Source organism: Indicator indicator, chromosome 19 (genome assembly GCF_027791375.1).
Source record: "Indicator indicator isolate 239-I01 chromosome 19, UM_Iind_1.1, whole genome shotgun sequence".
NCBI classification, from domain to species: domain Eukaryota; kingdom Metazoa; phylum Chordata; class Aves; order Piciformes; family Indicatoridae; genus Indicator; species Indicator indicator.
In genome coordinates, this window is record NC_072028.1 from 7258985 (window position 1) to 7272944 (window position 13960).

Below are 13960 nucleotides of genomic sequence, written 5' to 3' on the forward strand. Positions count from 1 at the left end.
GGAAAAGGGAAATGTGAAACTTTCCTAAAGCAACTTGTTTAAGAAAGAATTCTGGAGTCTGCAAGAAGCTGGCTTGTGAGGATGAGCAGTGAGTGTGATGTTTTGTTGTCTTTCAGGAGGTTTGCATTGCTCTGGAAAGCATCACAGGCCAGCTGAGGGAACAGGGGGCTCCCTGTGTGCCACTAGTATCTGGCCTCACTACCAAAAGTTTTAAGCTGCTTATGTCTCCTCCAACTCTGAATGACCATAATGTCCCCAAAGCCCACAGGACTGCTGATGCAACTGGTCCTCAGCACTGCTTCATTGTTTCTTTCTTCTTGTATGTCTGTCAGCACCCCTATCACTGCTGGGTGTGAGCAGCAAGGGACAACACAGAGCTCTCTGACTCCCACTGACTCCTGCAAACACGATTTAGCCAGCTCAGAAGCATGGAAACTGAAGGGACACATCCACACCACAGTGCCTGTGGGGATGTTGCAACACATCTCTGCAGCTCTCTTTGCTGTCAATGAGCAAAATGCTCTAGTGCTGGCTGCTAAGCCCATTTTGAAGAAAATATCATTATTTTAAGCAGTGGTTATTTCATTACTGTGGTAAAAGAGATTGTGGCCATTTAAAGGACCGTGATAGACTCTGTAATATAATTAGATGATCCTGAAAAAGAAATACTGGAATTCAATCACTCTGAGCAATCCACATGTACTTCCTGAAGGTAATCAATCCCTGTGTCAGAGGAAGCCTATTGTTCTCCAGCCCCCAGGGTCTCCTTCTCCTACAATGTACAAAGGGCTTTTTTGTCAGGACCAACAAATCTACTTCCCTAGCTTAGCTAAAGATCACAAAACAACGTCTGGACTATCCAAACAATTTGTCTTCGTTTAGGCACTTTGCTTTTCTCTTTCTAGGTTTCACTGTTTCCCTGTTTTGGACACTGCTGATGCAGAGCTGTTAATAGTTTTCCTGGGGTAAAACTCTGCAGATCTTTACACCAGTGCAAAAAGAAAAAAATAAAAAGTGGAAATCAGTAAAAATCATTCTGCATTCCAGACAGGGTACTGAAGGGCAGTGTGCACATCCCTAACTCCATGGCTCATGCAGAGTTGGTAAAAAGTTATTAAAAATATAGCCAGCTTCCAATTTCCTCCTTTGGTGGCCTTAATTTAGAATTATGAGAATTTTTATTGTCCTCTTCCACCTGTGTACTGTGAGATTTGATTTGTAAACATTGGCCAGGGCCTCAGCATTCATTCATTAATTCTACCAAGAATGTTCTGTTTTGTAACCAGAAAATTGAATTACCTCCTCTGCTTAATTTTAGTACTTTCCACCTTTTGGCTAGGAAATTGAACTATCCTGGTTGGTTTTCCTTTTCCACTGTAATAATACCCAACTCTTCCGTGTCAAAATATATGTGCTGTCCTTGCAGCAGGTAAAATTCCACCTATTTCATACCTGTCTAAGCTTGTTGAGGGTAAGATAAATTATGCTAGTGAAACTGAAGCCAGAATTGAGTCAGTATCTTATCTTCTGTGGAAGGCCTCCAGGGCTCAAACAGCCTGAGAGAAGCAAAATGAAGTGCCAGAGTGAGTGCAGCTACCATTAGCTAATGGTTCTCGATTGCAGTTGGGGCAGGTCTTCTAAAGGGAAAACTTTCCTTGAGAATCACATCTCCCAGGCTGCAGTGAGAGCCCCAGCAGGCACCCTCCGTAAACACGCACCACCGCAGCAGTCAGAAGAGATTAAGAGCATTTCCCCAAGGCTTCCCAGTGGAATCAATGCTTGCTAATCTTTAGAAAATTACACTAACAAGCTCCAGGCATGAACTGCAGGAGTTCTGCCCACCAGTCTCTGAAATCACGCACAGGCCATTAATGCATCAAGGCTTTAATGAACCAGAAAATCTCCACTAAGCAGAGGCCAGAAGGATGCTTTAAGTTTCCCACCTCTCCCCAGCTAGTCTCATGACAGACAGTCAACTCTGAAAGCAAAAACACTACTTTCGGGACTGATCCAGGCAGGGAGCAGCCCCAGGTCCCTACAGGTACTTAGGCTTTGAAGTCAATGCAAGTGATGTGGAGCAGCTCTTGAAAAGTCCTGAACTCAGAAATCCTGAATGGCGAGTCCAGGAAAGACTGTTGGTTGTTGTACTAGAGATGCTGTGGGTGGTTTCAGGAAAGCAAAACAAAATGTTTTTCTCCTATCTCAAACTACCAGGCAGAACTAGAAGTTGTAGCTGGCCACAACAGCTGCCCTACATTAGACAGTTTCAAGGCCCAGCTTGGCAGCGTGCTGGGTCATCTCATTTAAACTATATTCTTCCCTTGAAAGGTTGGACTAGATGATCCCTGAGGTCCCTTCCAGCCTGATATTCTATGAATCTATGAAAAAAAAAAAACATAAATACAATTGCTAGAGTGCTGGCAACTTGAAAATGAATGATATTTTGCTATAGCCTGCACTGAGAAAGAATAACCTTTTTTTTTTATATCAGTCATAAAATCTACTTATTTCCTGAGCAGTGTTCTAATTTTCTTGATGCTTATCAGTTATATTGCCTGCTCTCTACTCTGTTTCCTACTGGGCAGCCTGCAAGGTTGTCTAATCTCTAAAAGAAATAAGCATCTGTTTCCTTCATAGTCTATGTTTGATTTAAGGTAATTCTACTCCTATTATACTCCTACGCAACATATCCTAGAGAAAATAAGAACAACTGATGGCTATTTTTCTCAAAAGATATTTTAATTTGCAGTCCAAGAGGAATGTACATTGGGTTATTCTTTAGAACAAAAAGGCTGCAAACTTTTGTGCCCTGTCTGAGTAAGAGTTTGTTGCACCAGCTCCATATCACAGCTGGTGAAACGTTGCTGGAGTCTTTGCAGAGTCAGTACCCAAAGGGCTAATTCCTTTAAAGTTCTCAGAACTGGCACATCCTTATCCATCCTGATGCACAAGCAGTTTGAATGGCCCAGGGCTGTGAAGGTGGCTTCAAACTGCAGCAGGGAGGTTTAGTTTGGATATTAGAAAAGAATTATTTACTGAAAGAGTGGTCAGGCATTGGGACAGGCTGCCCAGGGAGGTGTTGGAGTGACCATCCCTGGAGGTGTTCAAAAAACATGCAGACATGGCACTTCAGGGACATGGTTTAATGACCTTGGTGGTGTTAGGTCCACAGTTGTACTTGATCTTAAGAAGTCTCTTCCAACCAAAACAGTTCTTTGAATCTATGATTCTGTGAAATAAGAAAGCTGTTTTTTTCAAGCCAATAGAGAAAGAGTGACAAAAAAGCAGAAGAATAAAGCAAAATGTTGGGAAAAGGACACAGTGCCAGAGGCAAATTTTTGGAGATAATTACATCACCCTGCAGAGACAGGCAAGGTATTTTCTCTCACTCCTCTGTATTTTGAAACATTTTGACTCCAGTTCCCTGCATATGTTGGCACTGACAATGAATGGCCTATCAGAGGTTTTTGCCGAGCATCACTAGGCAGCCTCCCCTGTCTCCTCATCAAGAAAGCCACGAGTCTGCATCTTTATGTGTGGTCCTTATATTTGCAGTAATTTAAAAAAATAACATCTTTATGTTTGTTCTTTGGGGTTAAGCATTTGTCTTTCAAATCCCTAGGGTTCAGCTCCTCCAAAACAAAAGGCTCTCACTCTCTCTGCTGCCCTGAGGTGGAGTCTCAGTTCCATTTTTGTTTCAGAAGTGGGGCTTTTCTTCATTTCTATCAGCAACCATTGCTTTCATTCTGCAAACCCTGTCACTTAAAAGCTTCAAAGAAGCTTTCCCTTTCGTGCAAAAACAACCAGACATGCATCTTAAGGATTTCTGTTTTCCAGAGATCCTTAATCCTGTGACCTCACTTCTCAGATTTTAATAAGAAATCTTTTTGCCATTTTTTCCCATATTGCTGATTCTGAGGAAAAGGTAAGTATTAACTTAAATTTGGCTCCAAATTAAAAATGTTACAGAGCCAGCACTTTTTTAATGCAGCCTTTGAATGACTGAAACATTTTCTTGCATAAAATCCTCAATGAAAACTGGATTTGAAGCTAGTATTGGCCCCCCTGCAGAGTGTGAAACCCACAGATTTCAGCACTGATTCTGCAGCTTCTGTGCTATGAGAATCAATCGCAATTTCACTTGCAATGGAAACAGGGTTTAGTCCTAAAATACAGTGGTCTCAGAGCAGTTTACTCCAGCTGAGGGTCTGCTACTAAGTGGGAAATTTAAAGCAGGAGGGACATAACTTGAAACCATGCCACTTGAAAAACTGAATTAGAAAGAGTTACAGGTTCTTTTGTCCTTTCTGTCAGTTGTCTGACTTTATACTCCCCACACTCCTACTTTATAAGATATGAGGCTTTCTTCTCTCTGGTGTTTTCTACAGCATGAACCCAAACAGCAGGGACAGGCAGTCATAAATTAAAATCAATCCCAAAATATTCCCCATGTACAAAGAGGGAGGCCAAGCACAGATGTATATATGCAGAGCCCTCTGATGAAAGGCTTAAGAGAAGCCCACTTCTCTAAAGTAGAATTTCACCCATTCTCCACTGTAAACCCTTACTCCCTATTCTGGGTGGGATGAGGTCACATTACATTGCAGAGTGCCTTGACTCCAAGAAGCCCTCAGAGCCCATAAACACAACCCCTGCTCATCCCTGCCTCTTGGAAACATCTGCTGTCAACACTGCTCTGCTGTCAGCCATCACTTCTCTTCTGGCCTTTCACTGCTCCCTTTCTACCAGTCCAAGACGCCAGTGAGAGTCAAAGCCTGCAGAGGAGGGAACCCAGGACAATTGCAGTTCCAAGTGTCAGTTGTGCTTTGGGATTGGCATCATTATATTCATTTTGTATAGTAGCTGGAACCCAAACTCTTCTCTGTGATGAGACCTCCCCAGTATTGTGCTCATACTTGTAATGCCAGCAGATACAACGTTTTGACAGGGACACATTTTGGGGTGTACTTTGGCACTGCCATCCGTTATTTCTGAAGGTCCATGCTGACTGAAACATAAAGACCATCTGCTTTGATTTGAACTGTTCACATGAATGTTTTTCCTTGCCTCATTCCAAACCTAGTCATAAAAGCCTCTCTCAGTTTTTCTCCTTTCCTTAAATAGGAGTTCCATTCCCTCTGAGGAATATCTGTGGATTCCCTCATCTCCTGACCTTGGTCTCCCACTGCCTCCTGGTGTGGTGGGAGAGAGGCAGCGTGCACCGTACAAGGACAAACTGCAGCAGCAGTGGGGCTGATCCACCCCCACTCTGCTCCATGGAAAGGCTCCAGCTGGCTCCAGTGGGAGCTGGATCAGTCCCATACCGGGAAGGGTAATGATCTAGCCATTTAGCCTGGCATTTGTTAGACCAGAGCAGCAGAAGTGCAGACATTACTCATGTCCCAAGTTATGCAGGGCTAAGGCCAAGATTTCTTGAGGATCTGCAGGCTCAGTGGGGCTCCTTGGGGCCCTTTCCATATCTCAGAGGTTATGCCAGTAACCCCTCATCTTCTGGGCAAGGCATTAGGGCATTTGCTAATCTCTGAGCAGCGAGCCCCTCTTTGCATGGTGGCTCCAAGCTTCTGATCTGTAAGAATCTACTTTACAAAGCCCTGAATCAAAAATATGCTGCTCATGTTTCAGAGAAACCAAAATTTATTCTCTACATCTGTTCTCCACTGAGTATGGAAATTTAAACCATTTTGAGCTAGTATGTAAAGAGGAGAAGGTGAAACCAGCTAAAATGAAACATCTCTTGATGAAACCAGTCCACACACTTCCAGCCTTTCTATGTGAATTTGCCAGTCCAGGCAAACAGGGTTGAACTCCACAGGAATATTTTTTTCCATAAATTTAGAAACTGATTAAATATATCAACATTTGAGTTTCTGATATAACTGGCAGAAAGAGTTTTGTCAAGAGTGAGTCTTACGGCCTAAAGCATACAGATTTTGGTGATCATTTTATAAGTAGTGACAAGTTACCATAATTGCTCCCCTTTTGAGGGGAAAAGCCATTAGTTATTCCTGTGCTGAACATGTTTTTTCCATGTTTCCAGAAGCTGCTTTGTTTAATGACTGACTGCTCCAGTGAATGTGTTGTGTCTGATGCTTAAGCATTCCTGAGACTTCGCTTTTGTCCCAGCAGCCATTTGCAGCTCTCAGTAACAGGCTGATCTTGCAAAGATCCACTTGCAGAAAGTTGCTTATACTGTCAGTTATTATCTGTTCTAATCTCTTAGTAAACAATTACTTGCAAAGCAAACAGGATGATACCCTCTTACAAGTAATAGTAAATCTAAGCTGGTGTAGAGGAAGGAGAGGAGTGCATTTTCTTCCTAAGAGAGAGAGGAAGACTGTAGGAGCCTGGCTGCTGTGCCAGGTCATGTGTGACCTGTGTGTAAGTTATGGAATTTCTGACCCAAATTCCAGTGCTTTTTCATAGTTTTCATGTGCCTTCCTATATTTGTGCAATAGCATAGATTGCAGGAGTGGTTTGTTAGTCTTCATTCTCCTTTAATTTGAGTAACTTCCTGCTATTGATTCAAACCTTTAAATCTGATTTCCTTGATCATTCTTTGAGGATGAGGAATTCCTTTGTAGCAATTCACAATTATTGTGAATAAGCTGATTATGGAGATGTTTAAATATGCCAGTTTAGGTTAGCAACAGCAGTGTGGAAAACTGCCTGTGTGAGAACTCAGGACTACAGCTCCAAGACCTCTCCTTGCAGTGGCTCAGCAGCTATTATTTGGGAAGAATCTATTTTAGCCCAGTTACTTGTGAAGAATCTATTTTAGCCCAGTTTTGAAGCTTTGTCAGCATTAACACAGAGCTGACTATGAAGAATGAAGGTCCTCTGCTCTAGCAGCTGTTGGCGAGATGGTTGTAGGCAGCGCAGAGCTTCCTTGAAGTTTCTAGAAGCAGGTAGTAATCATCCAATAAATAGAGGGTGCTATGCACCCTGTTATGCAGCTTTTAAAGCCTGATGTTCAAATTCAGTGATACTTTAATCTGCAAAGGCTGTCTTGGACTTAGTGCTGGCAGCAAGCTCCCAAAAGAAGGAGCTAGAGGAATGAGAACCTAGATGAGCTTGGTGGGTTTTCTACAAAGCTGATTTGGGAGAAGTGTGATGTCACCCCTTGAGACAAAGACAGAAGGCCTTACTGAGGAACATGTATCCAGTGAGGAAGGGACACAACTAAGACTTGCACTATTACATTTCAGTTAGGAGTCTGGAAAAGCTCAACTGTAAATGCCATAACTTTTCAGTCACAGTCTGGAGCAGCTGTTTAAGTCTGCAAAGAAAAGTAAATCTGCCCTGCTGCAAACTGTATGTCACAGATTTCTCTGGCAGAACTGTTGATTGAGACAGAAGGTTTGTAGTAACTGCAGGTGCTGCTGAAATGAAGCCCTGGGTGAAAGAGGGTTTACAGCATTTTGTCTCAGTTACCTTGCCATGAGATGGATTTTGCCTCTAGATCCATGTACATGCTCAGCAAAACTTGAATTTGGGATTTGCAAACCTCAGTGCCCCTCAAACAGATGCATTGCACCTGACTTTGGACACTGACTTTGGACGCTGCAAAGCACCCTCGTAACAGGACCCTTCCTCTGCATACAGCTGGTCCAGGGAGCCATGGGAGGTGTTCTTCAGCCATCAGCTGAGTCAGCCTTGCCATTTTGTCTCTGAATGATTTGATGGAATAAAAAATGCTCTGAATCCTCTACTTCAGCTACTGAGTCTCCACATACTCTGAATACAAGGACTTCAGTCTGCATCATTTCTTTGACATAAAGTCTGAAGGTAAAAACTGTACAGTGGAAGAGATGAAGTTCAGAGCATCCAAATGTGTGTGGACAACAAAGGAGTTGGTATTTAACCACACAAGAAGCTATGATTAAATTAATCCACCATTCTCCTTTTTGCAGCTCTTTGGGGGAATTAGATCAAGAAAGTAACAAAGGAATGCCAGAGTCTGCCAATAATGTAATTAAGGAGTAAAGCCTCATCTGAACTTTCTCTTGCCAAAGAGCTTGCTGGATGTAAGTTGAGAGAAAAATCAGATTTGAGACTTTAAAGAGAAGATGGAGAGATATTGTGAAAAAGTATTGGAATATTCAACTATTCATTTTCTCCAGTTCCCCTGACACTCTCAAAATGCACAAAACATGAATGGTGAAATAATGCAGCTGTCTGGGGAAGACTAAGCAAAAAAAAAAAAAAAAAAAAAAAGGATTTATTAGGGCTGGTTACACTCAAGAACAGGTTAATGGCTTTGAAAGACAGGTAGACTTGGAAGAGGATCTGAAACTCATGCCAAACCAATTGGAAATGTTTGTCATACAATATGAAAATGTGCTAAAAGAATGGTCTAAAGAAACTGGATGTTCTAGTTGGGCCTGGACACTTCTGGAGTGTCCTGATAATAGTATGGAGCGTCTTGATTTTTCCCTCTCTTTTGCCTAAGATACAGCATTTTCTTTTGCTCTCCATTTTGAGGCACAACAGTGGGATCTTCAGAAAACAAGGAGGAAGCAGAGTCCTTGGCCTGTCTGACCCCTGAAAAAACAGTGAGGTTTGAGTGCCACTTGTCATATGATTCCATGTGTAGACATGTCTCATAGCTTGATGCAGGACACAGGCCCTTCTTCTTGATGCCTGTGTTGGACCCTATAATGTATACAGACCAGTAAAATATCCATAATCCTATTGAAAGAAAAACCACAGCATAATGTCCACTAAAGCCTAATTGTCCATGAGACTAGTGTACTCAGTCTACAAGACTTTGAGAATGTTCTTCTGCTTCTACTAATTAAATATCTATTCACAGAGGACTTAAGCTGGCATGTTTCAAGATTGATAGAATATATAACTACTTGCTGTGTAGACATGATTTGTGCTGGAATGTGTCCAGAATTGCACTAGAAATCTCAGATAAATGAACCCTAGAGTAGTAAAAAGTTTCCAAGTGAGACAAAACTTCAGAATAAATCTGAATTCAAGCCCTGTACCCACTCAGCAGGTACTAAGTAGCCTCTATTAGGCAGAGCTATAATGTACCAAAACAGAGAAATTTGATGGTGTTGCCCCATTACTTTTTGAGGAGTCAGGCTTGGAGGCATGAACAAACAAGAAACATGCTGGAGATTAAAGTTTGTATTATAGAGATAGATATAAAATCTATCTTTCTATAGCCTACATACTTATATGATATTTAACTAGAGCATTGAACCAGAACTGCAATAAACATTTTCCAGCATATAAAATTCACACAGTTCATGGCAAAAGCAGCTGTGTCATGCATTGCTGAGTGTGTACTCTCATGGGAGCTGGAGATGCAACCATCTTCTGTAACCACAGTCAGCACCAAGCAGTGACAGAACCCAGGTCTGTGACACAGTCTGGATTATAGCTCCGGTTTTCGTCTTTACCTGGTGCTAACAGGGTGCTTAGAGAGCTTTTGCTTTGTGCTTAGCTAGCAACATGCTGCAGAAGCAGGGATGCCCACTGCTGAGATCTCCGTGCAATATTCAATGTGTTGACTTTGTAACAGAGATGTCACCATTTCTCAAGCTGTTATTCTCCCATAATGTCAACAACCTTCTCTGGTCTGCCTTCTCTGCCTTGTCCACACAGTTTCCTGCAGCTGCATGAGAGCAATGGGTGGAAGCAAACCGAATATGGCAGCAAATGCAAAGCAGGATTGACTGCAGCTGAGGCACAGCACGTTTGAAGCACCTTCGTGTTTCCCATTTTTGTCAGGAATGGAAAACGTCGTAATAGGCAACATCTGTGGCAGAATGCAAGTTAATGTCATCCTGAAAATGAGAGACTCAGTGGAGGACAATGTATTTCCCATTAAAGAGACTATTCAGGTGGAAAGTTTTGTGCTGAGATAAAAGGTGGAAACTCTCCACGTGTCTCTTCAGCCTGCTGAATGATTCGGAAGGAATTCAGCTGGAATACTAAACCTTGCTGTTCAGGACCTCACAGGGAGAAACAAGGGGAGGAAAATCCTTTTGTTATACTTCCAGCACCTTCAAAAAATTAAGCTATGTCTGACTGCTGAAAAAGTCCCTTGCTGAGCTGAGGAATTAAATTGGCCAAATTAGAAGATGCATCCTCTTAATTAAGGGTACATACGTCAAAAAAGGACAGTAGCTGAGGTCTTCTGTGTTTTCCAGCACACCAAAGCTTGAAGAATCTGTGTGCTCAGAGGGCTTTTGAACAGAGCTCAACCCCAGGTGTTCAAGGGTGTGTGTGGATGTCAACAAGCAGTTTTTGGAACTTTCTTGACAGACGTTTTTGCTGTGCAATGCCAGTTTTGCATCTCTTGATTTCTAGTTTTGAAATGACGTCTAATAATATTTAATGTTTAAGCCAAGAAAGATGCAAAGCAATACCTAGAAAGGATGAAAGATGGAAGCCAGAGTCTGGGCTCCATCTGGATGTCAGGAGTCAGTGATGAATAAGATCCAGCCCACTTAGAAGAGCTGCTAGATAGAAGAGAGCCTGCATGTCCCTTTCAGACCAGGTAGATGATGGAAACATATGTACTGACTTCCAGACACTCTACTGAAGGACATGAAAGGGAACACTCCCAGATAAGCTCAGTCTGCAACACCTCAAAACACTGCTGTCTATCTTCAACAAGCTTTAGATAAGACTTTTATCAAAAGGTCAAAGGCAAGTGGAATTTTCTACAGCTTGTTTAAGCCTGCTCCTCAGATAAGAGAAAACAAGAAAAACTGTCTGCCTTCTCCTAGCAAACTCCTTAAGAGCAAGGGGATGATACAGAAAATGTGACAACTCTACTCCAAAATCCTGGGATCTCTTTTAATATCTCTTCTAATAATATCCCTCTGTGGCTGATGAGCTGTGGGGATGCTCCCTACCCTGCCATGTCCCCACACAACTGCTGGCTCCTGCAGAGAGCTGAAGCTGTGCTATAGTGGAAGTACAGCTCAAAGTGCACACCAACAGCTATTCTAGACAGCATTGACATCCTCAGAGCTGATGCAAAGAGCTGTGTTTTTTTCAGAGCACTTAAGACGCTTGATTTGAGGCTGGACCTGTGAAATCACTTAGTGTCCTTGCCAAAGTAATCTGTCTTAAAACAGCAACCGCAAAGAGCAAGAGAGTTCACTTGTGTGGGATGCAGAGGTTAAAGGTTTCATAAAGGAAATCATATGCAAGCACAATGCTGATAGATATCTGGCCCTTCATCCACCTTGTTCAGTGTTTGCAGGTGCCCCTGACAGGCATTTTATCTATTAAGTTGCTATTTCTGGATGTAGTCAGGACTTTTTTTCTCTGGGACACCATCTGTCTCTGGGGCTACAAGAGGGCAAATTTCACACTCAGAGAGATGCAGCCCCCAAACCAAACTGATTTGCCTTGGCCAAGTCTTTGTGGGTCACTGCAGGGTGACCAAATGACCCTGTTATTTCTGTGTGAAATTGTGGATTTGCTAATGGCACGTGCCTTTGAGATGGGTTTTAGTGTCCATGCTGACATGACTGCATGGTCCCCAGCTCTGACTTGCGCCTAATTGTGGTCCAAGCAGGGTATCATGTGCCTCATGCTTCTTTGGAGCCCCCAGAGCACAGCTCTGCTGTTTTAGGGCCAGGGCCCCCTGTGTGCAGTCTTGTTATCCCCAGGGAATTCAGTCTGGCTGCTGAGCAGAGCATGGTAAAGGGCTGGGGATTTGCTGTAAAATCCATGTGAATCTGCAGACAAACTAAATGCCCATGTCTTCATTTTAGGGTGAAATCTGTCCTCCAAGGAGATTCTCTGAGGTTTCCAGTCTGTCATTCGGCTTCTTTTGCCAGTCACAATGTGAGAGCTACAGGGTATGTCCCCCCATCCAAAACACACAGCAGTCCCCACTGACCTGAGAGGAAAAGGGTCCCTGCTCCCTCCCACCCCTCCCAGCCTCCTCTGCTGCCTCTCTGTGGGGCCACTAACTGCTCACAGAGGCAGAGAGGAGACAAAAGACTTTGGGACAAGAATGCCCCAGGGGGAACTGGCACAAGGGAGAGTGTGGGCAAGAAGCACAGCTCTGGTGGTCCCACCCTGAGGAATTGTTTGGGATCCACAGTGATCTCCCATCTCCCCGGGGCACTTGGCATCACAGCAGAGGCATGGCCATATGCTGCACCCCAAAGGCAAGCCTCTCCCCAAGAATAATTACCTTTCAAAATTAATAAGATGTTTTGATCATGTATTTGAAGACTTCCTGCTCATTTTGTTAGTGGGATGCAGCACTCATGAGAGCACTTTGCTAATAGCATTCATCTGCTTCATTTATATCTTGCATCCAATAAAGCTAGTTTAAATTAGAGACATTTTATATTCTTCTTTATTGGCCTCCCCAAATGGTCAGGGGCCACTTAACATTGACCTCTGCCAGGCTTTGCAAGGGCTTGAGGCCAGATGCTTAAAGAGAGTCACCTGTCTGTGCTTTGAATTACTTTTGATCTTTTATTTCATCCCATAAATTCCCAGTGGAGATGACTGGTAGTAAACATCTGGCACAGACACAATAGCCAGTTTTTTTCCTGCTTAGAGAAGGACTGAATCCATACTGGAAATCCAGATTTGGTGTCCTGTAGAGCTGGCCATAAAACAGTACCCTGAGTGAGGGGCTGTATCATCTGCATTTTGTCACCCTTCAAGAGATGCTGCAGGGCTGTGCTTCTTCTGTACTCATAATCACAGCAAAAGCACTCTGGATTCACTTGTTTTTACTGATTCCCTAGATCTGAGTAGAAGTGTGATGGATAAACTGAGCCAGGGCTGAGCCTTCACAAAGCAGCCAGGGAGGAGTGTTACCTTGGGTTTTTGTCACTGTGATCAGTCCTCCTCATCTATCTGACCCATAAGAGGCTCCAAGAAGTGCTCTACCATCTTCTGCTGATCCCAGCACACACCTGTAGGTCTTCTCCAGGTCACAAACCTTGTCAGGCAGGACTCCACAGGCTGGCCACTAGCAGCTGGGTGTGCAGGAGGTGGGGGAGGCAGAGAGCTGTAACCTTGGCTTCCCAATAAATCAGGCAATACCAACAATCTCTAACCTGCCTAACCCCCAGAAAACCATTGCCCTTTGCTATTGGCAGCAGAGGCTCTACAGAGTTGGTGAGGAAACAGCAGCAACCCCTGGCATGAAGGTACTGTGATTGTATCAAGCTAAAATGAGTCACCTCATACTGCTGGACTTGTGCACTCTGAGGAAACTCTCTCTTTGACATAATCTTTCCTTAAAAGTCAGATCTTTCCTCTGGGAAAAGGGAAGTCTTGGCTTAGGCTGATCTACCTCACTTGCTTTTGGCTGGAGAAAGACATTTTTCCTTGGCTGCACAAACACACCGTGACTTTTACTCAGGACCTCCCTGAGAACATTTAAAAAAACACATTATTTTATTCATTCTAATCAGGCAGCATGAATCCTGGTTCCAAAAGTCATTTTGTTCTCCTAGCCTGATAAAATGCCTGTCCTTTTATTCAGATACATCTTCCTCACTGTAACAAATGATGCTGGAAGTTTCACAGATCCTGGGGAGCTGCTCAAGTCTCAGCCATGTTCCCCCACTATTATCTGACAGCAATTTATGTTACTGCAGAATTTGCCTTATTGAAACCATTGGTGAAATGGAAATTCACACAGATTCAAGCACGGAAGATGACTCTTTGCCTAGTGATGATGTATGAAGCGATCTCATTTAACATCCTTGAAGGGAGCAGGAGCTATGAGTGAGGAACTGCACCACAAATCTTGAAGCAGAGAAATCTTGACTTTGTGATGTTCTACATATTCCCTGAACAAGCATATGGTGGAGGTGGGGCAGTGTCATTTTATTGTCAATGGCACACCCAAGCACACTGTAAACTTTCACTAGTAAAATAATTGCTTTCTGCTTGGTTCACACACACTTTGCACCTGGCCAGATGTGCTGCT